The sequence below is a fragment of the Bos javanicus genome, chromosome 8 (assembly GCF_032452875.1).
Source record: "Bos javanicus breed banteng chromosome 8, ARS-OSU_banteng_1.0, whole genome shotgun sequence".
NCBI lineage: Eukaryota > Metazoa > Chordata > Mammalia > Artiodactyla > Bovidae > Bos > Bos javanicus.
In genome coordinates, this window is record NC_083875.1 from 20,443,485 (window position 1) to 20,471,122 (window position 27,638).

Consider the following 27,638-nt stretch of genomic DNA (forward strand, 5'->3'; position numbering starts at 1 on the left):
TGGACACAACTGATCAACTTCACTTTCACTTTTCACTTTCATGCACTGGAGAAGGAAATGGCAACCCACTCCAGTGCTCTTGCTTGGAGAATCCCAGGGACAGGGGAGCCTGGTGGGCTGCAGTCTATGGGGTCGCACAGAGTCGGACACGACTGAAGCAACTTAGCAGCAGCAGCAGCAGCAAAGCAATAAATGGTCCCATCACTTCATGGCAAATAGATGGGGAAACACTGGAAACAGTGGCTGACTTTATTTTTTGGGCTCCAAAATCACTTCAGATGGTGATTGCAGCCATGAAATTAAAAGACGTTTACTCCTTGGAAGGGAAGTTATGATCAACCTAGATAGCATATTCAAAAGCAGAGACATTACTTTGCCAACAAAGGTCCATCTAGTGAAGGCTATGGTTTTTCCAGTGGTCATGTATGGATGTGAGAGTTGGACTGTGAAGAAAGCTGAGCGCCGAAGAATTGATGCTTTTGAACTGTGGTGTTGGAGAAGACTCTTAAGAGTCCTTTGGACTGCAAGGAGATCCAACCAGTCCATCCTAAAGGAGATCAGTCCTGAATATTCATTGGAAGGACTGATGTTGAAGCTGAAACTCCAATACTTTGGCCACCTGATACGAAGAGCTGACTCATTTGAAAAGACCCTGATGCTGGGAAAGATTGAGGGCAGGAGGAGAAGGGGACAACAGAGGATGAGACGGTTGGTTGGCATCAATGACTCAATGGAAATGGGTTTGGGTGGACTCCAGGAGTTGGTGATGGACAGGGAGGCCTGGCATGCTGCAGTTCATGGGGTTGCAAAGATTCAGACATGACTGAGTGACTGAACTGACCAAAAGCAATAAAGGAATTTATTATCCATCTTTGTGTGTATGTGTGTGTGTACATGCAGAGCTGTAAATCAATATGTAAGCTTACAATGTTTTATCAAAAGATCACTTCTAAATACCAATAGTTTGCAATAAACAATGTAGACAACAGAAAGCAGTAATGACTAATTCCTATGCTTGGTCAATGAAGGTAACAGGAAAACCCAAACACGAAAACTGTTCTTCAGCTATAACATAATTAATAATAGATTACTGCATAGTTGCTGTCCTTTGCAGATTTAAAAACCTTAAAATTAAGAGAAAATATTAAAAGGCAGTAAGGTACTACAGTCGTGTCCAACTCTGTGCGACCCCATAGATGGCAGCCCACCAGGCTCCCCCGTCCCTGGGATTCTCCAGGCAAGAACACTGGAGTGGGTTGCCATTTCCTTCTCCAGTGCATGAAAATGAAAAGTGAAAGTGAAGTCGCTCAGTTGTATCAGACTCAGCAACCCCACGGACTGCAGCCTACCAGGCTCCCCTGTCCATGGGATTTTCCAGGCAAGAGTACTGGAGTGGGTCTACAGACAATATGAATTCTCAGTGCTCACGAAAAATTAGCTATTCCATCAGCTATCAAGTATTTATTGTTACTACATGCCAAGCACCCTGTTAATTTCACAAATTTCTGTCTTTACAGACATGGTCCCTACCCACCTAGAGCTTTCAGTCTGGTGAGAGACAGGTATCATATCTACATTTAAAGAAAAATCGTTATAAACTATGAGATGTGAAGAACTGACTCATTTGAAAAGACCCTGATGCTGGGAAAGATTGAAGGCGGGAGGAGAAGGGGACGACAGAGGATGAGATGGTTGGATGGCATCACTGACTCAACGGACATGAGTTTGAGTAAGCTCTGGGAGTTGGAGATGGATAGGGAAGCCTGGTGTGCTGCAGTCCATGGGGTCTCAAAGAGTCGGACACAACTGAGAGACTGAAATGAACTGATACATATACATATGTATATATGTATGAATATATCCATTCTCCCCCAAACAACTCTCCCTTTCAGGCTGCCATATAACATTGAGCAGAATTCCCTGTGCTATACAATAGGTCCTTGTTAGTTATCCATTTTAAATATAGCAGTGTATTTGTGTCCGTCCCAAACTTCCTAACTATCCCTTCCCCACATCCATCCCTCCTGGTAACCATAAGTTCCTTCTCCAAGTCTGTGAGTCTGTTTCCATTTTGCAGTTAAGTTCATTTGTATCATTTCTTTTTGGATTCTGCAGTAACTTTGATCTGAGATATGAAGGACCAGTAGAAATTCACCAGGTGAAGAGAGGAAGAGCACGGGCACAGTATGAGCATAGGCTCTGTGCCAGGATGGAACTCAGCCTCAATGGATTACCCTATCAAGGTCACTGCTGTGGTAAGCACTGAGTTTGGGATAACAAGAAAGGTTACTAAGACAAAAAAAAAAGTTTCTCCTTTCCCATCCTGACATAAGGAAAGAGGGGCCCAGAATTATTTATTCAAAGGACTAAGTAGTCTTTTTATCTCCACCTCCTTGCCCTTTCCCTACACCTCCACACCACCATCAGGTCCACGACGAGGGGTTAGAGTAGAGAAGGGAAGACATTACGGGAGGAGGTTGATAACCTTGCATGACAGCAGAGTCCCAGGTCTTGATTTTTTACTGTAGGACGTCTATAGGAGGTGGACAATATGAATCATGCCAGGAAAACCACAGTGAGAGCTCCTGTGGGTGTGGCCAAACACTGCTGGCCCAGAGGCTTGTGTGTGTGTGTGTGTGTGTGTGTGTGTGTGTGTGTATTAGTCACTCAGCATCTGACTCTTTGCGACCCTCGTAAACTGTAGCCCACTAGGCTCCTCTGTCCATGGAATTCTCCAAAAAGGAATACTAGAGTGGGTTGCCATTTCCTCCTCCACAGAGGCTCCTGTGGGTGTGGCCAAACACTGCCTGCTCAGAGGCTGGGGGAAGGTAGTGGGGGAAGGCAGTGAGGGCTGCCATGGCAGCCATGCCATCTTCACTTCCTCATGGCCAGTACTGTACTTAAAGCTATACTAGGATTACCTCATTATGACTATCTGTAAGTTGAAGACTATTATTATCCAATTATCCAAGAAAGAGCATGAGAGTTTAAGAGATAAGTAGTTGCTTAAAGCATATGTCTTATAAATTCGTTGTTTGAGCTCAGAGAGTCTGACTCCGGCCTTCCTGGTCTAAATCCACTGTGCTGTCTGAGGTTGAATGTCCCAAGGCCCAGGGTAGCTGGGTCCTGAAGCACATTTAATTTGTTTATAGAAATAAAAGTTCCTAACACTCCAGTGTTGGGGAGAAGAATCTATACCAGCTTCACTAAAAAGATTCATTTTGAGGAATGAATAGGAGAGAGGAAAAATTAAGTTAAAGAAGAAAATCAGTTATGACTCCGTTAAAAGCCTAAGGAGAGATTGGTAGCTTGGCCTAAGCTTAAGCCTAAAGTTGCTACTAGTAAGGCCAGAGTGATACAGTCAGATTTTGGAGATACTTAGGAAGTAAAATCATGGTACATGGTGATGAGTTTTTGTAGGGGGGCCAGGGATAAGCAAGTATCAGAGATGATGTCTACATTTATTGCTTAACTCCACTTCAAATATCCTTTTGTATTAGTATCATATGTTCTGGAATTCAAAGAAGACATAAATTTTGAAGCTGACCATCCAATGATGAATTCCAATTCATATTTTCAAATGGTCCTTTTCAACTATAAAAATGTGTTACAGCTAATTTTATAAAAATGTCATTGCTAAAACCTTCTGGTGGAAGAAACAAAATAACAGGTAGTATAGTTCTAAATCTAACTTTAAGGCAAGAATATGGAAATACCTTTTTTCACACTAGAGTTATCTGTGTATTTTTCAAAGCCGAGTTTGAAAGTGTAACTGGATGACTCATCACCAAAGTGGGTCAGTTGTCTGCAAACTGAATGGAAAATATCAGGACAGTTATGCACCCAGTGGTAGTCAGCTTCAAACATAATTTCAACTATATGAGTCTTTTATCGTTTTCTTAAAAGCCAAAAGTCATGTCTTCTGACGTATCTTTTTCTTTAAAAGGATATTTCCTGTGGTTGATAGGACTAAATTATTTACCATAATATTAATGCCATTCCAAAGTAACTTACTCCAGCAATCAATGCTCTCCTTACCAATACCAAAAATAGACTGTCATCTACCTGATATAATACTAGGAGTGTAGAATGCTCTACCATATTACTTCTATTTCAAAAGATCTCCCCCACATTCTCCTTCATATTACCAATGAATATTTAGAAAGAATTTTGTTCATCACCATCCTTACATTCTCATGCATTAGCTTTTCTAAAACGGATTTCACCTAATCCAAGGACTGCCTAAGTTTCTAAAGGATAAGGAGGAGCTTTTGTGATAATAAGTAAACAAACAAACAACAAATAAGACTAAGAGAAAAATCAAAGAAATACATACCTATGTTACGTTTCTGCCACGTTTCAAAATCATAAATCTAGACAAATAGTAGTTCAATTAAATTCTTCTAGATCAAGAAGCTATGTTTGCATTCCATGGCTAACTAACAGGCTCAGTCCTTACCTGGACTTCCAATTGTTCAGAGAGAACCTGTTTTACTTGAGTACTATAGAGACAAATTGATTATTCAAAAAACGCTTTTTAAAAAAACCACTATCTTAGTCAATTCAGGCTGCTATACCAAAGCTCCATTGACTTCATGGTTTACAAGCAACAGAAATTTATTTCTCACAGTACTACAGGCTGGAAGTCCAAGGTCAAGGTACCAGTATGACCACGCTCTAATGAGTGATCTCCTCTCTTCTACAGAGGGTCATCTTCTTGCCCTGTCCTTGTACAATGGAAAAAGCAGCTAGTTTCCTGGTCTTGTCTTCTAAGGCATTAATCTTGTTTATGAGGGCTACCCCTTTGGGATCTAATTATCTCCCAACTGCCCAACCTCTAAATACCATTATATTAAGGACTAGATTTTAACAAAGAAATTTGGTTGGGGGAAATTTTAGTCCGTAACACCCACATTATAGTACATTTCTGGGTTGGCAGGTATGCATTACTCATGACCCAGGTCAATGCCCACATACAGAGCAGACATCACTAATCAATTACTGCTGTCTTTCCCTCAGGTACAGAATATAGCCTAAAAATCCTAAGCAAAGCACTACAGACAGTCACTACTTGTTAATCAGATTATAAGATGTGTGATAAAACTCACTTGCCATCCCTGGAAATGTGGGAAAGTACTGAAGATGTTTATTCCAATTTACATATTACCACTTAACAGAGGGGTATTTTGACAAGTTACATAACCTTTCTGAGCACACAGGTCTTTCCTACATCACAAGGTTGTTGGAGAGAAAGAAATGAAATAATGTTTGTAAAACTGTTCTTCAAACATTTAAAAGTGTTGTATAAAATTATTTCTTTTTATTACTTTTTTTTTCTAGAACTGCAGAAAAAATGGGAACATAATGAAGTAAAATTTAAATAGACCTAACAAAGCCTTGATTCAATGTTCCTGGGATACAGTCTCTTCACTTGAAAATGCATGTTCCAGAATTCAGTTCCACCTGAGATGGCAGAGGTTCTGAGAACCATCTGGGGGTTTGATGTGATGTGAACATTTCTTTCGTACTGTTCCTTTTTCCTATTTGCATTTATGTGATTGACCATGTGTGCACTAAGTAAACAAATCTTTCTGCAAGTGTGTTCCTTGATTGGTGTATGCATGCTCAAAAGAAAATGGCACTGAGTAAATAGGCATTTTAGCTTCTGAAATGAAGATACAGGAAGGAATCAAGGAGAAAAATCTCTGCTTTGAAGAGATAAAGAAAGCCTATAATCAGAGTTATCCAGGCAAAGGCATTACCTGTGGGAGGCTGCTCTACTTTGTACTCACGTAGCACCTTTCATCCAGAAAGCTCAAATCACATACCATTTAGTAAGCCCCTTCATGTACAGGGACCTCATTGATCCTCCCAGCAGGGTTATAAAAGCACATTATGGACCCCACCATGTGAATATGAAAACTAAGGCACTGGGAAGTGAAGTGCCTCATCAAAATGCATAGAAGTAAACAAATGAAAACAATTAAGAATATAAGGATAATTATGGGTGTGATTCGCTTTCTTTAGTGTCAGCCCAGATTTTTAACTATTTATTTCCATTAAAAGGCAAATACTTCCAACAGCAGCCATCCGTGCAACAGAGCATCTCTGTGGGTTAGGGACACCTTTTATTAAAACAATCTGTTACCTAGAACACCCTTCACCTCTTTTCCATTCAACTGAGAAGCCTATAAAATGTCTAAGGCTTTCAATCAAGGGGGAAAACTCTACCAGACCCCTCCCCAAAATTTAAAAATTAAATTTATTTACTTAAACACAGAGGTAAAACAAGGACAAATGTCCATAAAACACTCTGGCCAGCTTTTGCAAATAGCAATTGGCTCTTCTGACATAATATGCTTAAAAACCCAGCAGGTACATTAAATCAAAACACAAACAAAGCAGGCTCTGCTGCTGCTATATGTCAAACCTTTCCCACCTCAGAGTTTCTGCTATTTCCCAAAGCATTTCTGACACCTTCAATCAAATTGATACAGTTATTCTTCTTTCACAGCAAACAAGATCTATAACACTATGCCCACCTTTTCTTAAGCAAGAAAAGGGACAAAAACAAGTCTTCTTTCCTCATAGAAACTGATAAAAGAGGATAAATATAGTTCTCTTCAGTTATTCTTGTCTCTTTTGGTCAAAGGCAAAAGGTCTCAGTGTGGCAAGTTGAGTGGTAAAAAACTTTTGAGAAGGAAAGGGAATTCAAAATTAGGGTTATTTCATGTCTATATTGACTGCTGACTTGAGAAATTCATGTTTTCCCTTCATTTAGACTCCCATTGTGATCAATAACCTCAGTGACAAAACCCTGAGCTAATTGTCTATTCCTTGCACTTTAAAAACAGGGTGTACTAGAGTTTCTCATAAACATTTAATAAATCTTTCTTTTTCTTCTTTCTACATACATGATTTATAAATTAAACAACAAAAAGGCACATTTACAAAACAGACCTCAAAGCCTGTTGATCCATACCAGGCAATTTTTCTTGTGATACAATTTCCAATTCTGCTGAAATGTGCTTTGGCAGGATTTATAAAGTTTTCATAAATAATATATATGCAAAATAAAATTAAACACTGTCAACAACAACATATTCTGAGGTACTCTTGCTACTGATTTCCTGGGTGGTAATTATATCTCTTTTTTTACATAAATATACCACAAAAACATACACAATGACATACCAAAAAAAGAAAGCAGTTTATAACCCAAAGAGAAGCCTCCACTAAATAAAAAATAATATTATAATCACTAATCATATGGACACATGTACCTTGAAAAAAAAAGAAGTTAAAAAAATCAATACATCATTGGAACAAAATCTACTTATGCCAAGTACTTCTCAAATTAAGCTAATGTTTTTCAACAATAAGACAGCATGCTTGGCTTTCAGAATGATGTTGCTAGAAATTAATAAAAGCCAGAAAGTTTATTTTGGATTAGAAGATTCACCTGAATGAGAAAAACTCACAAAAAGACTGCAACAGCTCTTCATGCTCAAATTTAAAATCTTATAGACAAAGCCGAAAGAAAGGCAAAAGTGGAAGGGGAATAAAAAACTGCTCAGTCTATTTCTGGCGATTCCCGTGGGTGGCTTGATTTCTCCACCTAGATTTATCCACTCCTACTTGTTTCTACCTAGTTATGACTCAGGACCCTCCTCTCCCCATACCTTAGCACCGCAGAAGTTAAAGTTTTAGTGTTTTAAAATGTCAAAACTCAGAATTATGTGCTTCAACATGAATACTTTATTGTACACAGGCATAGGTTTTTGTCAGGGAAACAGATACATGGGGTCAAGATTGGAGATCAATAAAAATGGGTTATTATCCGTCTGGAAATAGCAGAGCTACTTAGAAATTTTGAATATACACAAGACGAAGCCACCCATGGGCAAATGAAAGTGATGAGAAGGATAAGCCAAGATCTCCATAACGTTCTAGGATTACAAGAGTAATGTTTGCACATAGATAAACGTGAAACCATTCTTCCACTTTAAAGAAAAATGGAAATCACAAGGCAAAATGCTTGAACCTCTTTAAAAAAAAAAAAAAGAAGCTGAAAATATATCAAGTCCCATAGTTCAGTTTCAGAGTACAAACTCAACCTCTATCAGAAAGGAAAGGATTCAGAAGAGTGATCTCTTTGTGGATAACTAAATGTCCTTGATTTTTTTTCCCCACTGTCTTCATTAATCTTGTCCATATTTATTGCTTATCATCCACTCTACACAAGAGTAAAGTATAATTTTCTCAGTTAAGATTTTGATAGAATGCTACATTGTTTGAGGAGGTTGGAACTTAGAAACACACATTACACTTTAAAGTTGTATAGAAATTCATTTCATCTGAGGCACTATTTACTATTATATTTTTTCCTTTAAAATTGCTTACTTTTCAACTAAATAGCTACACCCTGTTATCGAACTTGTAACACCTGCATCCCCTTCTCACTCAACCTGTGGAATTTCCCTTCTCTCTCACTAAAAGAAAGGAGGCAACCAAAAAAGGACTTCTACAGGTGCCCACCACCACATCCTGTACCTGCACCTGTTCTTCCTGACTTCCTGCTTTTACATAAACTGTCTATGGATAGCAACCACTACCTCTACCTATCTGGGCTTCCCAGGTGGCTAGTGGTAAAGACCCTGCCTGCCAGTGCAGGCGACAAAAGAGATGCGGTTTCAATCCCTGGGTTGGAAAAGTCCCCTGGAAGAGCACATGGCAACCCACTCCAGTATTCTTGCCCAGAGAATCCCCAAGAACGGAGGAGCCTGGAAGGTCACAGTCCATGGAGTCGCAAAGATTCGGACACGACTGAAGCAACCTGGCACGCTTACACACATCCTTTCAGTTAGCTAAGAATACGGTACCTTTGCAGAATCACCAGTTTTCCTTCCTACTAGAGCATTCTAATTTATATATACACATATATAAGGAATTGGCTCACATGGTTATAGAGGCTGAGAAGTCCAAAAGACCTGTATTCAAAAGGCTTGAGTTTCAGGAGAGCCAGTGGTATAAGTTCCAGTCCAAGTTCAAGTCTGAGGGCAAAAGCAGACTGATGTCCCAGCTCAAAGACAGGCAGAAAAAGAATGAATTCTTCCTTACTCAGGTTCTATCCAGGCCTTCAGTGGACTGAATGAGGCCACCCAAATTTGGAGTACAGTCTGCTTTACTCAGTCTACAGATTCAAAAGTTAATCTCATCCAGAAACACCTTCACAGACACACCCAGAATAATGTTTAATCAAGTATCTGGACCCCGTGGCACAGTCAAGTTGACCATTAATAAAATTAACCATCACAATCTTCCACCTGAAAAAACAAAACAAAACCTCTCTCCCTTGACCTCCACATCCTCTCCAATTACTCTTTCATCTCACTCTCTTTTACAGTGAAATTTCTCAGAAGACCTTTGCCTATCTACTATGCTTCCCCTGTCAAGCCTGTCCACTCAGCAGACCAATGAAATGCCAAATTCTCCCTCAATGGCCTTACTGTACTTAATTTATCTCCACATAAATTATCACCATCTGACATATTTGCCTGTTTTTTGCCACCTATACTAGAATTTAATACATGTGGTGGATGCTCAATATGTTCAATGAATGAATGAATAAATACAGAAAGTACTTGGAGGTACTCATGAATATCTTAGGGCACATAGTTATTTTAGAGCACAGAGTAGGTGCTCAGTGTTTCAAAATTTTTATAAAAATAAAAATCCTGGAACAGGCACAAAGCAATGGACCCTGCAGGGCCCTTCAGGGTACAAAAGCCTCTCCCTGTCCCCATTTCCTGTTTGTTGAAAAGGCTTTTGCCTCCTAGGCCTTCCCTGAGTTCCGAAGAGCAGGCACAGGCAATGACTAATGAGGAGAATAAGTGAAGGAATGCAGAAACAAAGGAAAAGCAGTTAGATAAGAAAAGTAAAGCTAAATAAGTAAAAAGTAAGGCAGTTAAATAAGATAAGAAAAAGATAAAGAACGCTGAGCACCGAAGAATTGATGCTTTTGAACTGTGGTGTTGGAGAAGACTCTTGAGAGTCCCTTAAACTGCAAGGAGATCCAACCAGTCCATACTAAAGGAGATCAGTCCTGAGTGTTCATTGGAAGGACTGATGCTGAAGCTGAAACTCCAATACTTTGGCCACCTGATGCAAAGAACTGACTCCTTGGAAAAGACCCTGATGCTGGGAAAGATTGAGGGCAGGAGGAGAAGGGGATGACAGAGGATGAAATGGTTGGATGGCATCACCGATTCAGTGGACATGAGTTTGAGCGTGTTTCGGGAGTTGGTGATAGACAGGGAAGCCTGGCGTGCTGCAGTCCATGGGGTTGCAAAGAGTCGGACATGACTGAGCGACTGAAATAAACTGAACTGAAAAGAGTAATGCCAATAGTTTCAAAATAAAGCAGAGTTCTAGTTCCTACTCAAGGAATATACGTAACAATCTGTTGGATAAGTCGTTCTTTAGGAACTAAGACCTACCCACCTTTCCCACTATGTTCCCTACCAGCCTCTTGTTTGTAGAAGAAGCTTGCCATCTCTGCCTCTATATTTCATCTATCTTTTTCTGCTGCTTTAACCTGAGTCATAAGACTCAGCTTAGCCCTACACATAGATATGTTAGCCACTAAAGGAGATCCAACCAGTCCATTCTGAAGGAGATCAGCCCTGGGATTTCTTTGGAAGGAATGATGCTAAAGCTGAAACTCCAGTACTTTGGCCACCTCATGCAAAATGTTGACTCATTGGAAAAAACTCTGATGCTGGGAGGGATTGGGGGCAGGAGGAGAAGGGGACGACAGAGGATGAGATGGCTGGATGGCATCACTGACCCGATGGATGTGAGTCTGAGTGAACTCCGGGAGTTGGTGATGGACAGGGAGGCCTGGTGTGCTACGATTCATGGGGTCGCAAAAAGTCGGACACAACTGAGTGACTGAACTGAACTGAAAGGAATTTTGTTCCACTTTGGGGTATAGGCGGTAGCCTCCTTCCAAAGAAAGTGTCTCCCCTGCAATGACAAGGAAATGTGAACAAGAAAAATTAACATTTGTCTTATTGAGTTCTGCAGGACTATCATGATCAGACTCACCTCAATCAAAGTCAACTTACCAAGAACAAAGGGTTTTCACAAACCTCCTTGGGTCCCTGCTGGCACCCAGATGTTTGTGATTATCTGTCACTTCCTGACCTTAAACTCCTCCTGCTTCCCTCTTCCCTGACATAAAAGAGGCTTGAATTCTACCTTGAATTAAGATGATTCTTTAGGCCATTAGTCTGCCATCTTCTCGCTTTGGTGGCTTTCTGTTAGAAGTCACTTTTCTTTGTCCCAAAACCTTGTCTCTCAACTCACTGCCTGCTATGCAGTGTTTGGACTTGGTAATAAGCACTCATTCATTCCTTGTATTTTCACTCCTAAAATAAAGCCAAATAACAAGACAGTGCTGCTAAATGTATCAGACCACCTTGACAGTGCCTCTTAGGAGCAAGCATACCTTTGAAACAATTCCAATTCACCCAGAATTTCCAGAGATGAGTAAGTTTCACAGAGAAAGCAAATTTTTGCCTCTCAGAAACTGAGACATAGGAGAAAACCACTAGAGCTGAGAAGGAAGTCGTGTGGGAAGTCTAGTTTTGTTGCTGCCTAGCTATGGAAATGTATCAAATTTATTTAATTTTTTTTTGAGCATTGTGTTTCATTTCTATATGAGAGTGTCACTATCCTGAGAACTGTTTTACTCATTTTCCCATACTCTGGGAATTTTGTTTAATGCTTTCCCCTTCTTTCTCAGTTTTCCGACAGTCTGTCTCCCCATAGTATACCCAGCCAATAACTTCAAACATCACAGAAAAAAGTAAAAGCAAACAAGGAACTGCCTCACCCTACTACCACCTCATGTACAACTCACAGAAGTACACAACCACCTATTTCCCATCTGTCTGCTCCTAAAGCCCACTTGCACACATGAGCTTTTGATCTCATTTCTTCTTGCCATCTCAGGAGCTTTATTTCTACTCTTATTTTCTCTCTGTGCTGTATCATCAATTCAGCACTTTCTTTTCAACTCTTTACACCAGCATGCTAGCATCTTCTTATACCACTAATCTTAAAAAAAAAAAGAAAAACAAAACACTGACATTGCAACACTATAGCAACAACAGCAGTACAATGAGAAGCTTTGCATTGCATAAATATATTACAATTCATTTCATCTTTCCCATATCAACAAAGCAAATATTGGGGTTATTTCCAGATTTGGGTTTTTGTGGGTTTTTTTTTCATTGTTTAACCTATAAACATTTCAGATATTTCTTCTAGTAAACATGCATCAAAGTTTTCCTAGATCAAATACTTAGTAGTGATATTACTGAAGCCTAGGTAATTTTACTAGGTAACACCAAAATATTTTCCTAAGTAACTATACTAGCTTGCATCCTAAAAACAGAATAAATTGCTCCATATTCTCCCCAAAGCTTATTATTGTCAGACATTTTAATGTTTGCTAATGTACTGAGTATCAAGTGGCTACTTATTATGATTATAATTGGTATTTTCATAATTATTAAGAAGATTGAGTAACTTTTAGTAAGCTTATAGATGACTTATGTTTTCCTTCTGTGATAGATGGCTGTTCAGGTCTTTTGCCCTTTTTTCCTATGAAATTCTTTGTGATTTTCTTTCTTTTTAAGATCTGTCTATATATTCTGTATATATTCAGGGCTTCCCTGATAGCTCAGTTGGTAAAGAATCTGCCTGCAATGCAGGACTGGTTCAATTCCTATGTCGGGAAGATCCGCTGGAGAAGGGATAGGCTACCCGTTCCAGTATTCTTGGGCTTCCCTTGTGGCTTAGTTGGTAAAGAATCTAGCTGCAATGTGGGAGACCTGGGTTTTATCCTTGGGTTGGGAAGATCCCCTAGAGAAGGGAAAGGCTACTCTAGTATTCTGGCCTGGAGATTTCCATTGACTGTATAGTCCATGGGGTCACAAAGAGTCAGACAAGACTGAGTGACTTTTACTTTCATATATTCTGTATACTAATCATTTGATTGGTTTCATGCATTATATATATATATAATGCACACACACACACACACACACACTCCTGGTTTGTGGTTTGTGTTTTTTTATCTATGATTACTTTTGATGAAAAATTTAAACTGTGTATTCCAGTCAATTAGTATTTTGCTTTGTGGAATGTACATTTGTTATGGCTTAGACTAAGGAAGGGATGGATGCTGGTTAAGCACATGGTTTCAAGAGCTGGACTGCTGGGGTTGGGTCCTGGGTCCATATCTTACCAGCTGTACAACCTAGATTCAAAATCTAATTTATTCAAAACTGTTTAGTGGTATGTTAGTTAATGTCTTTGTGTCTCTGCTCCCCATCAGTAAAACTAATATAGTAACACTTCTTAGAGTTATGCATGTGTGCATGCTAAGTCACTTCAGTCATGTCCAACTCTTTGCAACCCTGTGAACTGTAGCCTGGCAGCCTCCTCTGTCTATGGGATTCTCCAGGCAAGAATACTGGAGTGGATAGCCATTCCCTTCTCCAGAGGATCTTCCCAACCCAGGGACTGAACCTGGGTCTCTTGCATTGCAGGCAGATTCTTTACCATCTGAGCCACCAGGGAAGCCTGGTGGGCTGTGGTTCATGAGGTCACAATGAGTCGGACATGACTTAGCAACTGAGTACAGCACACTTCTAATTGATTATCATTTTATTGTGTTGTATTTATTGTATTTTCCTCATTGCACTTTTTTTTTTTTTTTTGGATTTTGGATTTTTGTATGTTTCTGCATTATCTATCTGCTACTACTGGAAGTAAGCTCTGTGAGGACAGTAGCATTGTATTACTTTCATACTCCCTAGAGCAGTGCCTGACACACACAATCAGTTCTCAATGCCTCACTATTGACTAACTGTCAGATATTGTTCTAAGACGTTTATACACACTACTTCATTTCACTCCCCACAGGACATATGTAATTTCCATGTTACGGAAAATGAAACCCAGACACAAAGTTGTTTTTTGTTTGTTTAGTCACTAAGTCATGTCTGACTCTTTTGCAACCCCATGGACTATAGCCTGCCAGGCTCCTATGTCCATGGGATTTCCTTGGCAAGAATACCAGAATGGGTTGCCATTTCATTCTCCAGGGGATCTTCCCGACCCAGGGATCAAACTTGCATCTCCTGCTTGGCAGGCAATTCTTTACCACAGAGCCTCCTGGGACGCTCAGACACAAAGTTAGTAAGTGGAAAAAGTGAAATTCAAAATTATCTCATTTGCCATTTTATCCCCATTGTTTAGTATATTGCAAGATAATGAATAAAATTTATTTAAAAGAGAGATGCATAAAAATATCAAAGAGAAACATTCAAAGGAATGTAACAAAAAAAGGAAAGAGGAAAAAAAGCCAGAGAGTGCCATTTTTAGAGTCTCTCGCACCATCAAATGAACCATAGAAGGTCAGAACTGGGTTTCAGAATTCACACCCCAATAGGATCTATAGAAGTTGCTGTTGCTACTTCCTGTGAAGTGCCTCAGGATACAATGGTTGTGAAAAATGCTATAAAAATGTAAAATTGTTCTTCACACCTTTACGTAGTGCTATTGTCTCTGTTTGTCAAGGTGCAGCCAACACAAGACCACAAAGCTTTACATAATTCAAGCTTAGAGAAACATAAATCTGATTTGTCAGAGAAAAAGAAAGGAGACTTTCAGAAAAAAGAAAAATCCAAAATTCAGAGATCCCATCTGTTGTTTTCTGTGCATTCATATGTCTGAAATCCTCATGGTATCTGGACCCTACGGCAGTTGGTGACTTATCTTTGTCCAGAACCCACTCCCACCAGGGAGTACAAGTAATCCAAGCTGGAACTTCAGTGCAGTGAAATCCAGAAAAAGGAAGGCCCCCAAAGTACTCACAAAAGGAATCAATGCTCTGAAAGACAGAGATCTGGCCGGCATGTAAGAGGCTCAGTTTTATTTTTATCACTGTTAAATTTTTTCATAAGGTTTAAAAGTGTTTTTTCATAAGTTTAAAAATTTTTTAAAGTTTCATCAATTACAACATATGAGGTCACTTTCCTAAATTCCTGGTTCTGAAGTTCTAATTCTAGAAGGCTATTAAACCTTCTAGGAAATGGAACTGAGCCTATCAGTTCTCTTGCTGCCAAGCTGCAGGGCAACTCAGCCCTGAGATCTGAGGCTGCTAAATGAGTCAAGAGTCGTCAGAGGCAGACTAGTGTAAGGGAAACAAAAAGAGGCAGAATGGGGTGGTAGGAAAAGCACCCAGGCATCAGAGAAATCTCTCTCCGAACTCTACCCTTCATAACATCATAGCTTCACCAGATCCCCCTAGATTCTTCTACCATCCTCTGAACCCCTCTCCAGCGGTGATGTTGGTTTCGTCTCCTTCCTGCCCACATATGCAACTCTTCTTCCTCAGGCTACCCTCAGTTGCCTTGAGGCTCTTGTCCCTAAACACAAGGCTTCATAAAGTGCCTGGAAGTTTATATCCCCCCTTCTCCAAGGATGGAGAATGAATGGTGAGGCAAAGTGTAGCTTCTATGCCTCAGACTCGGATAAACACTGAGGTATGCCCTACACTCCAGAGATCCCCTGTAGGACCAAGCTGAAGTTACTTTCTCTGAGCCCTTACCCAAATCTTCAGTCTTGCTTGCTTTCTTTCCCTGACCAGAATTGCTTTCCTCACATGCTTATTGTTTCTCCTGGGAGTATTACCTTAAAAAATCATTTGCATTTGAATTCTTACATTACAGATTCTTACATCTCTGCTTCTGAGAAACCCAGTCTAAGAAAATAAACTGCCTCAAAAGTTTGCATTGAAGATTAAATGATATATTATTGCACCCAGGAATGGACATATAATAGGTCTTCCCTAAATGGTAACTAACTTTGTTATTTCAGGAAGGGACCTGAAAGTCTTCTCACCTCTGTAGCCTTTTATAGATCTAACTGGGGGCTCTTATGATGGTATATACCTAACAAATGCAGCTATTCTCCAGAAAAAGTAATAGTTCTGGTTATTTCCTAGAAGTCCCTTTCTGTAAGTAACATTCTCCCTTCCAAAATAAACTACATGGAAGAAATGCAGTAAATCTGAAAAATAAAATACCACTGACTTTGGAGCCATGTTTATCTGAATTTTGAATTTGTGGATGACATTTACTCATTTCCCTTGTAGCTCAGTCGGTAAAGAATCTGCCTGCAATGCAGGAAACCCAGGTTTGATTCCTGGGTCAGGAACATCTCCTGGAGAAAGAAATGGCAACCCACTCCAGTATGCTTTCCTGGAGAACCCCATGGACAGAGGAGCCTGGCGGGCTACAGTCCACGGGGTTGCAAGAGTCAGACATAACTTAGTGACCAAACCACCACCACCATTTACTAGCTTAGCTATTTGATCACAAGTAAATTGCTTAACCTCTCCTAGTTTTGGGTTCCTCTAAGTCTATAAACTTCCCTGGTGGCTCAGATGGTAAAGCGTCTGCCTGCAATGTGGGAGACCTGGGTTCAATCCCTGGGTCAGGAAGATCCCCTGGAGAAGGAAATGGCAACCCACTCCAGTATTCTTGCCTGGAAAATCCCATGGATGGAGGAGCCTGGTAGGCTACAGTCCATGGGGTTGCAAAGGGTCGGATATGACTGAGCTACTTCACTTCACTTCACTAAGTCTATAAAATGGAGAGGAAAAAATCCCATTGACTTTGCTGTACTGTGAAGGTTATACAATATTTACTGAATCAGAGACAGCTTATTGTATTAAGCTGTCTTAATACAATTAGTTAAGAGCAAGAATACTAAAGGGAAAATGCCCTGACTCCAAGCTCTGCCTCTTGTGCTAGTCAGGATTCTCCAGAGAAATAAAACCAACTGGAGATAGATGACAGATAGATAGATAAGATGGATGATAGGTAGGGAGACAGATAGGTAGGTGAGTAGGTAGATAGATAAATAGATAGACAGAGGGACAGATAGATGATAGAGATTTGTTATAAAGAATTGGCTCACATAGGAGGTTGACAAATCCAGACTCAAGAGAGCAGATGGTATTACCTCCAGTCTGAGTTTAAGTCTGAAAACAGGAGAGAACTGATGTCCCAACTGAGAGACAGTCAGGCAGAGAAAGAATTCTTTGTTATTCATCTCTTTGTTCTATTCAGGCCTTCAAATGATTGGATGAGCCCCACTCACAATGGAGAGGACAATCTGCTTTACTCAGTGTATTAGCCCATTCATGTTCCTTTAGCAAAAATACTATAGACTAGGTACTTTATTAACTATAGAAATTTATTTCTGGAGACTAGAGAGACCAAGATCACTCTTGAGAAGTTTCTGGTGTCTGGTGAAACCTCAGTTCCTAGTTAATAGATGGCTGTCTATTAACAAGTGGTAGAGGGGGCAAGGGAGCTCTATGGAGTCTCTTTTATAAGGGTAATAATTCCATCCATAAGGGCTCCACACTCTTGACTCACTTTCCCAAAATCCTATCTCTAAGTACCATCACATTAGACATTAGGATTTAGCATATGAATTTTGGCAGAGTCACAAATATTGTTTATAGGGCTCAGTCTATTAATTCAAATGTACGTTAACCTCATCTAACAACACCCTCACAAATACATCTAGAAATAATATTTAAATAAATAATATTATTTAAACAAATATCTGGGCATCCCATGCTTATCAAGTTAACACATAAAGTTAACTATTATGCTAATTGTGCCAACTTCAAGAAATAATCCAGCCACGTGATTTTTATTAGGAGATTGAAAACAGAGGGTAGCTCTGGAAACTGAATAAGTTCAAACATGTTAAGTACATGTAACAGTCTTTGCCTGATCAGATCAGTCGCTCAGTCATGTCCGACTCTTTGTGACCCCATGAATCGCAGCACGCCAGGCCTCCCTGTCCATCACCAACTTCCAGAGTTCACTCAGACTCACGTCCATCGAGTCGGTGATGCCATCCAGCAATCTCATCCTCTGTCGTCCCCTTCTCCTCTTGCCCCTAATCCCTCCCAGCACCAGAGTCTTTTGCAATGAGTCAACTCTTCGCATGAGATGGCCAAAGTACTGGAGTTTCAGCTTTAGCATCATTCCCTCCAAAGAAATCCCAGGGCTGATCTCCTTCAGAATGGACTGGTTGGATCTCCTTGCAGTCCAAGGGACTCTAAATACTAAAAAAATGTTAGTAAAATTTCCTCTCTAGAAATTTAGGAAATGGTAGGTCACTTCCCTTTGGAAGTAGAGACTACGTATATTAAGTGACCAGAAATTTGAACACTACTCTTTTACAGACACTTTGGAGAGAACATGACCAGAATTTTAATTTTCTTTGAGTACAGAACAAGAAGAGAGGGTTTAATCTCCAAGTAGGCCACAGTACTCATAGAAACACAGAATTTCAGGCAGTAAGTATAAGTAGATGTCAAAATGGACTATTCTATCCCATAGAAGGCTATGGGATCTCCTATTTCAGGAGGTCTTTAAACTAAGAAATAATATCATGTGTCTAGAATAGCTTGAATCTAATTTTCCCTAAAGGTAGGAAGAAGAACTAAATTACAACCCACTCACCCCATATTTCCTTCTGGTAATTTCATTTCTTCAGCTTCCTGAAAATCTGAGCAAAAACTTTAGAATTCTACGTAATGGAGAAGAAACAGTCTCTATAGGAAGTGCTGTCAGGAAAACTCAACAGCCACATGTTAAGCAATGAAGTTAGAACACACTTTCATACCATACAAAAGAATAAACTAAAAATGGTTTAAAGATTTAAATGTAAGATATGACACCATAAAACTCCTAGAAAATAGTCTCTGACATAAATTTTGCCAATGTTTTCTTAGGTCAATCCCCCTAAGACAGTAGAGATAAAAGCAAAAATTGGTTTGGGCTGAATCAAGCCTATAAGCTTTTGCACAGCAAAGGAAACCATAAACAAAATGAAAAGACAACCTATAGGTTAGGAGAAACTATTTGCAGATGATGTGAACTACAAGGCCTTAATTTCCAAAATAGACAAACAGCTCATACAGCTCAATAACAAAATTATCAAACAACCCAATCCAAAAAAAAAAAAAAAGACTGAGTACCTAAATAGACATTTCTCCAAAGACATACAGATGATCAATAAGCATATAAAAAGATGCTCAACATTGGTAATTACTAGAGAAACACCATTCAAAACTACAATGAATACCACCTCACAGCAATCAGAATGGCCATCATTATAAAGTCTACCAAATGCTGGAGATGCTGTGGTGGAAAGGGAACCCTCCTTCACTGTTAGTGGAAATGCAGATTGGCACACTCACTATGGAAAACAGTATGGAGGTACCTCAGAAGACTAAAACTAAAGTTGTCATATGATCCAACAATCCTACTCTTGGGCATGTATCTGGAGAAAACTTTATTTTAAAAAGATGCACTCACTCCAATGTTTATAGCAACACAGGGAAGCAATCTAAATGTCCACCAACAGAGGAATGTATAAACAAAATGTGGTATATAAATATACAATGGAATACTACTCAGCTATAAAAAAAAGAAATAATGCCATTTACAGCAACATGGATGAACCTAGAGATAGTCGTACTAGGTGCAGGAAGTCAGAAAAAGAAAGCCAAATAGCATATATCATTTACTTGTAGAATCTAAAATATGACAAAAATGAACTTATTTATGAAACAGAAACAGACTCACAGATACAGAAAACATAGTTACCAAAGGGAAAGCGGGGGAAGGATAAATTAGGAGTTCAGGATTACCAGGTACACAACCTATGTAAAATAGATAAATAATGTGGTCCTACTATAGCACAAGGAAATATATTCATATCCTGTAATAAATGATACTGGAAAAATAATATATATACATTATATACATACAACTGAATCACTTTTCTGTACATGAGAAGCTAACACAAGATTGTAAAACAACTATACTTCAATTTTTTTTAATATTAGAATTCTATTTGGGTAACTATGCTCTTACTTCTTTAAGGGGGTTAATATTTTTGGAAGCAAGTAATAAACTTCATTAAAAAAAAAAAATCAGAGGGTTATCCCAGCCTCCCACCTATGAATAGAGCAAACAACACTTTAGGTTATTGCTCCAGTGCTTGCTATCACAGACACCCCCTACAGGTGTTGCATCCTCCGTAATGAGGTGGTTGGTTCTTCAGGTATTTTATAATAGCTTTGTGTTATTGCAAACCACAGTCTGGATCTCTATTCTGACATGTCTGAAAATGTCCTTACCTAATGTATACTTTTTTGATGTGATATACTGATACAACATAAAGCTTTCTTTTAAATTATAAAACGGTATTATATCATTGCAAGGATGTTAAGAAAATGGGCTCTCATCTAGAAGGAGCTTTCATTCTCCACTAGCAAATATGGGACAATTTGAACATCTAAGTAAATAAAGAGAGAAACAGATTATAGACCACTGAATAAAGAAGAAAACCATGTCTCTAAGTGACTTGCAATTTTAATCTTTAAAGCAGCTTCTTAAGGTATTAGTATCTCCATTTTACACAAAGGGAAACAGAACCCAGACTGATTGTCGAAGTGAGTTTCCCAAGTTCAAACAGCTAAAAGTAATTCTTTTCTTCTATTAAAAAAATCAAATTTACAGAGAATATGTACATATAATACAAAGAACTGTTTTCTTCCTGAACAATTTGAGTTGTTGACCTGATATCCCATCACACCCAAATACTTTAAAACAGGAATGCTTTTACACATAACCACAAGAGGACCATCAGTATCAGTGGCTACATTAGGCTAGTGTAGAGAAGCACCAGCACAGAGTAGACGTTCAGGAAACCTATGCAGTAAACATGCATGTAAATATTTCATCCATTATACCTCAAAATTAAGCTCTAATGATATAATATGTTGCTATTTATTCTATGGACTGTTATACATGCTGGGCTGGAAGAAGCACAAGCTGGAATCAAGATTGCAGGAGAATATCAATAACCTCAGATATGCAGATGACACTACCCTTATGGCAGAAAGTGAAGAGGAACTAAAAAGCCTCTTGATGAAAGTGAAAGTGGAGAGTGAAAAAGTTGGCTTAAAGCTCAACATTCAGAAAATGAAGATCATGGCATCCGGTCCCACCACTTCATGGGAAATAGATGGGGAAACAGTGGAAACAGTGGCTGACTTTATTTTGGGGGGCTCCAAAATCACTGCAGATGGTGATTGCAGCCATGAAATTAAAAGACACGTACTCCTTGGAAGGAAAGCTATGACCAACCTAGATAGCATATTCAAAAGCAGAGACATTACTTTGCCAACAAAGGTCCGTCTAGTCAAGGCTATGGTTTTTCCAGTGGTCATGTATGGATGTAAGAGTTGGACTGTGAAGAAGGCTGAGCACCAAAGAATTGATGCTTTTGAACTGTGGTGTTGGAGAAGACTCTTGAGAGCCCCTTGGACTGCAAGGAGATCCAACCAGTCCATTCTAAAAGAGGTCAGTCTTGGGTGTTCATTGGAATGACTGATGCTAAAGCTGAAATTCCAATACTTTGGCCACCTCATGCAAAGAGTTGACTTATTGGAAAAGACTCTGATGCTGGGAGGGATTGGGGGCAGGAGGAGAAGGGGACGACAGAGGATGAGATGGCTGGATGGCATCACCAACTCAATGCACGTGAGTTTGAGTGAACTCCGGGAGTTGGTGATGGACAGGGAGGCCTGACATGCTGCAATTCATGAGGTCACAAAGAGTCGGACACGACTGAGCGACTGAACTGAACTGATACACATATAGAAGCACATAGGCTAAATTTAAGTGATTATAAATTGTGACTATATTTTCATCTAAAGTACATAAGTAGAGTGTAAGAACCTTATCATTCCCAGATATTTAGCAGACCCTTCTGCATTTATAAACTAGCTTACATATTACATTTATTGAGTTACTTTAATTTTGTATTTTTGTATAAGTATATAAAATTTTTTTGTAATAAGACTTCAATCTATAGAAAAAATATATAAACCATCAAAAAATGTCCATTCAATTATACAACTTTTACTTAACTTTTGTAATGGTTTCAGAGATATAGAAATAACTGCATAATTCTAAGCTTATGCAAATTTCTACTGGGCATGGGCCAAAGCAATTTTTCAGACATGTATAACCTCATTGCTCTTTAATATTTAAATTTATATGCAGTGAATTTGCTGCATTTCCAAGTATCAACTTCATTCATGTCAACAGTACTAGGTGCTACTTAATTTCAAATATAACAGGGTTCCTGACTGATATTCAACAAAATCCTCTACTGTAGTATTTGTCTGGTAATGTGTTCCTTATTAAAGCTTTTACATTAGATTAGTTTTCATTCTTAAACAGCATACAGTCTGAAGATATACAAAATCCAAAGTGCCTATGCCCACACAACACAAGAAGGTGAAGGGAGGGAGGGAGAAGATGTGGGTGTTGAGAGACATAATTGCAATGCTCAGGGGATGGCTATGAATGGAAAGCTATAAATAACTCAGCAGTGAGAAACAGAGACTCAACTTTAGAATGATAGTTTCTCAATGGATCCTCAGAACTTATTGAGGAGTGTCATAGATAGGTCATTTTCAAAGCCTTGAAACTGGTCAGAGATAATAAAATGAAAGGGAGGAGAGGTATACTGAAAATCAAAGAAAAATTCTATAAATCCAATTGTTTACTAGAAAAAAAGAAGCTGAAAAAAAATTGTAAGAAATAAGATTCTAAGTCAGAATGAGAATAAATCTCTAAATGTATCTAATCTAAGAAGTATGGATTGCACTTTAGATCATATAATCTCTCTTAAATATCTACATGTGTGTGGTCTTTCTAGATTACTAAAATTAATATTTCCTATTTTTTCAAATAATCATCTTTATTTATGGTCTGAATAGTCTAGAACAGTACTGTCCAACAGAGGTATAATTTAAGTTGCATTTATTATTTTAAATTTCTGGTAGATACATCAAAGAAAGCAAAAGAAACCAGTGAAATTGAGTTTAATAATGTATTTTTAAATATATATCCATTGAGTCAGTGATGCTATCCCACCATCTCATCCTCTGTCACCCCTTCTTCTTCTGCCCTCAATCTTCCCAGCATCAGAGTCTCTTCCAATAAGTCAGTTCTTCGCATGAGGTGGTCAAAATATTGGAGCTTCAGGTTCAGCATCAGTCCACCAATGAAGATTCAGGATTGATTTCCTTTCAGATTGACTGGTCTGATCTCCCTGCTGTCCAGGGGACTCTCAAGAGTCTTCTCCAGCACCACAATTTGAAAGCATCAATTCTTCAGTGCTCAGCCTTCTTTATGGTCTAACTTTCATATCTAAACATGACTATTGGAAAAACTATAGCTTTGACTACATGGATCTTTGTCACCCAAATGATTACTCTGCATTTTAATACACTGTCTAGGTTTGTCATAGCTTTTCTTCCAAGGAGCAAGTGTCTTTTAATTTCATAGCTTCAGTTACTGTCCACAGTGATTTTGAAGTTCAAGAAAAATAAATCTGTCACTGTTTCCATTTTTTCCCCATCTATTTGCCATGAAGTGATTGGATTGAATGCCAAGATCTTAGTTTTTTGAATGTTGAGTTTTAAGCCAACTTTTTTACTCTCCTTTTTCACCCTCATCAAGAGGCTTTCTAGTTCCTCTTCTGCCATAAGAGTGGCATCATCTGCATATCTGAGGTTGTTGATATTTCTCCTGGCAATCTTGATTCCAACTTGTAATTCATCCAGCCTGGCATTTTTTCATGATATACTCTGCATAGATGTTAAATAAGCAGGTGACAATATACAGTCTTGACATACTCCTTTCCCAATTTGGAACCCATCTGTCTTTCCATGTCCAGTTCTAATTGTAGCTTCTTGTCCTGCATACACGTTTCTTAGGAGACAGTAAATTGGTCTGGCATTCCCAACTCCTGAAGAATTTTCCACTGTTTGTTGTGATCCACACAGTTGAAAGTTTTAGCATAGTCAGTGAAGCAGATGTTTTTCTGGAATACTTTTGCTTTTTCTACTATCCAGAAGATTTGGCAATTTGATCTCTGGTTCCTCTGCCTTTTCTAAATCCAGATTGTTCATCTGGTTTCTCAGTTCACGTACTGCTGAATCCTAGTTTGAAGGATTTTGAGCATTACTTTGCTAGCATGTGAAGTGAGAGCAATTGAATGGTAGTATGAACATTCCTTAACATTGCCCTTCTTTGGGGTTAGAATGAAAACAGACTTTTTCCAGTCCTGTGACCACTGCTGAGCTTTACAAATTTGCTGACATAAATTGAGTGCAGCACTTTAACAGCAACATATTTTAGGATTTGAAATAGCTCAGCTGGAATTTTATCATCTCCACTAGCTTTGTTTGTAGTGATACTAACACTTTCTAGTTCCATGTGAGTGATAGTCACTCATTCTTGTCTGAATCTTTGCAACCCTATGGACTATAGCCTGTCAGACTGTCCATGGAATTCTCCAGGCAAGAATACTGGAATGGGTTGCCATTTTCTTCTCCAGGGGATCTTCCCAAACCAGGGATTGAACCCAAGTTTCCTGCATTGCAGGCAGATTCTTTACTATCTGAGCCACCAGGGAAACCCTCCTAGTTCCATGACCTAGGATCAAACCTGGGCCCCCTGCTTTGTGAGTGCAGTCTTAGCCACCGGACCACCAGGGAAGTCCCTCTTCCAATCATTCTACTTGCCTACTGTCATACATGATCAGGTCCCTGCATAACTCTCAGGGTCATCTTGTACCACTATATCTTTTTCTCACTTTTTCTCCCTGTAATATTGTGATTTATAATATGAAATACATATACTTGGTGTTCCTCTCTTTTTCTGGTACTGCTGCTGCGGTGTCACTTCAGTCGTGTCTGATTCTGTGCGACCCCATAGACGGCAGCCCACCAGGATGCCCAGTCCCTAGGATTCTCCAGGCAAGAACACTGGAGTGGGTTGCCATTTCCTTCTCCAATGCATGAAAGTGAAAAGTGAAAGTGAAGTTGCTCAGTCGTGTCCTACCCTCAGCGACCCCATGGACTGCAGCCTTCCAGGCTCCTCCATCCATGGGATTTTCCAGGCTAGAGTACTGGAGTGGGGTGCCATTGCCTTCTCCTTAAACCTTTGAAATTTCTTAAGTGAGAAGAATGATAAAAGTAGCTTTAGTTATGTTAATGAGGTGACTTTTGGAAAGACCCTAGGTCACCTAAGGATACAGGCTGGTTACCAGAGAAACCAGAGGATTAGAGAGTTTTAACTTTCAGTTCTACTCCCCTGACCTCTGGGGAGGGAAGAGGGGCTGGAGGTTGAATTAATTGCCAGTAGCCAATGATTTAATCAATTGTACTTGTGTAATGAAGTCTTCATAAAAACCCAGAAGGACAGGATTGGAGAGCTTCTGGATTGGTGAACGCTTGGAGATTTGGGGACATGACCTGCTTAGAGAAGACACAGAAGCTCTGCATCTGTTCTCCATAACTTGCGCTATGTATCCTCCCATATTCTTTGTAATAAACTGGCTTGTAATTTACTGTCTAGTAAATAAACTGGTTTCCTGAGTTCTGTGAGACCTTCTAGCAAACTAATCAAATGCAAAGATGGGGAAATAGGAAGCACCGATTAATAGCCTGTGAATAAGAAGTGCAGGTAACAGTCTGAAGTGGGGAACAGTCTGATGCTTTCTTTGGGTAGAGAGTGTCAAATTCTGGGACACACAGCTAGTGTTGGAGAATTGTTTGAAGGCATGGGGGAAAACACAAATGTTGGAATGCGTGACCAGAATCTTAGCCCCCTTCCCTCAATCAGTCTAATTCGGTGGTTCTTTCCCTTTGTTTCTTCAGTCTGGAATGGTCTTCCTTTACCTCTGATCTTTACATGTAAGATCCATCTCACCATGTAGGTTTTAGGTCAAATGTCAGCTCATCAGAGAAGACTTTCCTGACCACTATCTCTAATGTTGCTCCCTTATACCACCTTTCTAGTCAATGTCTATAGAGTCACTGCTTTATTTCCTTTGGAATATTTGTCTTTACCTATAACTATTTATCTTTCTTGTGTGATTTCCTCGCCTGTTACTTGCAATCATCTCTAAGTTTCAGGAAATCAGGGATCTTGTCTGTCCCACTCATGACATAACCCAAGGGTGAGAGAAGTTCCTGGTATAAAATAGGTACTCAATAAGAAACAGCTGTTATATAAATGAATATCTCGGCAGCATGTGAAAAAAACACCAGAATGAAGAACCTTTTCTCAGCCCATGTAAGAGAGAACCTGGTGTCATTTCCAGAAATAATTAGGGCATGATTTAAGGAGATCCATCATGCTACTATTAACTCACGCCACTGTAACAAGGATAGTAAAGGAAATAGACATCATTTTACATTACAGACAGCCGAAGCCTAACTATACTGGTTGTATTTGCAATAATTTGAGCAGGTGGATGTTATTATCTCCACTTTAAAATATCAATATGAGGCCCAGAGAGATACAATAATTGGCCCAAATCCACACAGCAAATAAATGATGAAGGTGGGATTCCAACCCTTGTGTGTTTGAGTCCGAGGTCCATGTCTTTCTTTGCATTCTAGAAATAATAGACTGTGAAGCCTTATGGGGAAGTATTTTCTTTTCTGCAAACATTATTGCTATTCATGAGCCCAAAGGGGAGTTAGTCCACAGGGTTAAGAGGAAGAGGGAAGGAAGAAGCTATATGTATAAAAAATGCAGCTGGTGGGTGTCTTTTCAAATACTCTGGTGTTTCAATAGGGCCTGTTGAATCACACATACACATAATCAGTGTAATTCCAGGAGCAAGCCCGCTTGGCTCAGCAGTTTTAATATACAGATCAATTTTGCATTACCTCCTTCTGGCTGTGAGTGCTCATAGAGGGAGGTCATAAAACATTTATTGGGCCAAGGATGCAAATTGAGCAAAGAGTGAATCTTCAGTCTGTGGACAGGTTCTTGAAAGAGACTTGTCAGATAAGTCTGTGATGAGCATTTGCTCTGCCCTACACCCTATGAAAATTTTATTTTCATTTCCTTTAAAGAATTCACCTCTTTAGGGGGAGGAAATACGCACACACACATAAACACACATACACACACACAGACATACATTTCACAATACACAGGAAAGTAGCACAATAAACTGTGGACCATTTACATTTGTAAAATAAAAATGCATGTGACATTTAGACTATTAGGAAACCAAAAGCTGAACTTGAAATAGTATGACAGAATTACGACAGAAATTCTCCAATTATATCCTATGGGTGAAACAACATCTGAAGACATCAAGGCAAAGTACAGAATGACCGTTCATTTCTACCATGAACTAGGACTCTAAGCCAAAAGTCTTCATTGTGGCACAACATCCAGATAACCAGTTAGCTAATCATTGGCATAGGGGGATTTCAAGGCCTGAATCGGAACTCGGGGAAGTGAAGCACCCAGGATTATTTCCTTACTTGCTCTTTTACATTTAATTACTCTCAGGATGGCATGAAGGCTGCTGCTGCCCATCTTAATCCACCTCAACCATTTTTCCTAATTCAGCTA

General features: G+C 39.3%; 1 pseudogene; it reads left to right on the top strand.

Annotated features, from left to right (window-relative positions):
* LOC133253364 (dnaJ homolog subfamily A member 1-like) overlaps window positions 1-27,638 on the top strand; it is a 73,563-nt pseudogene that overhangs the window by 19,826 nt on the left and 26,099 nt on the right.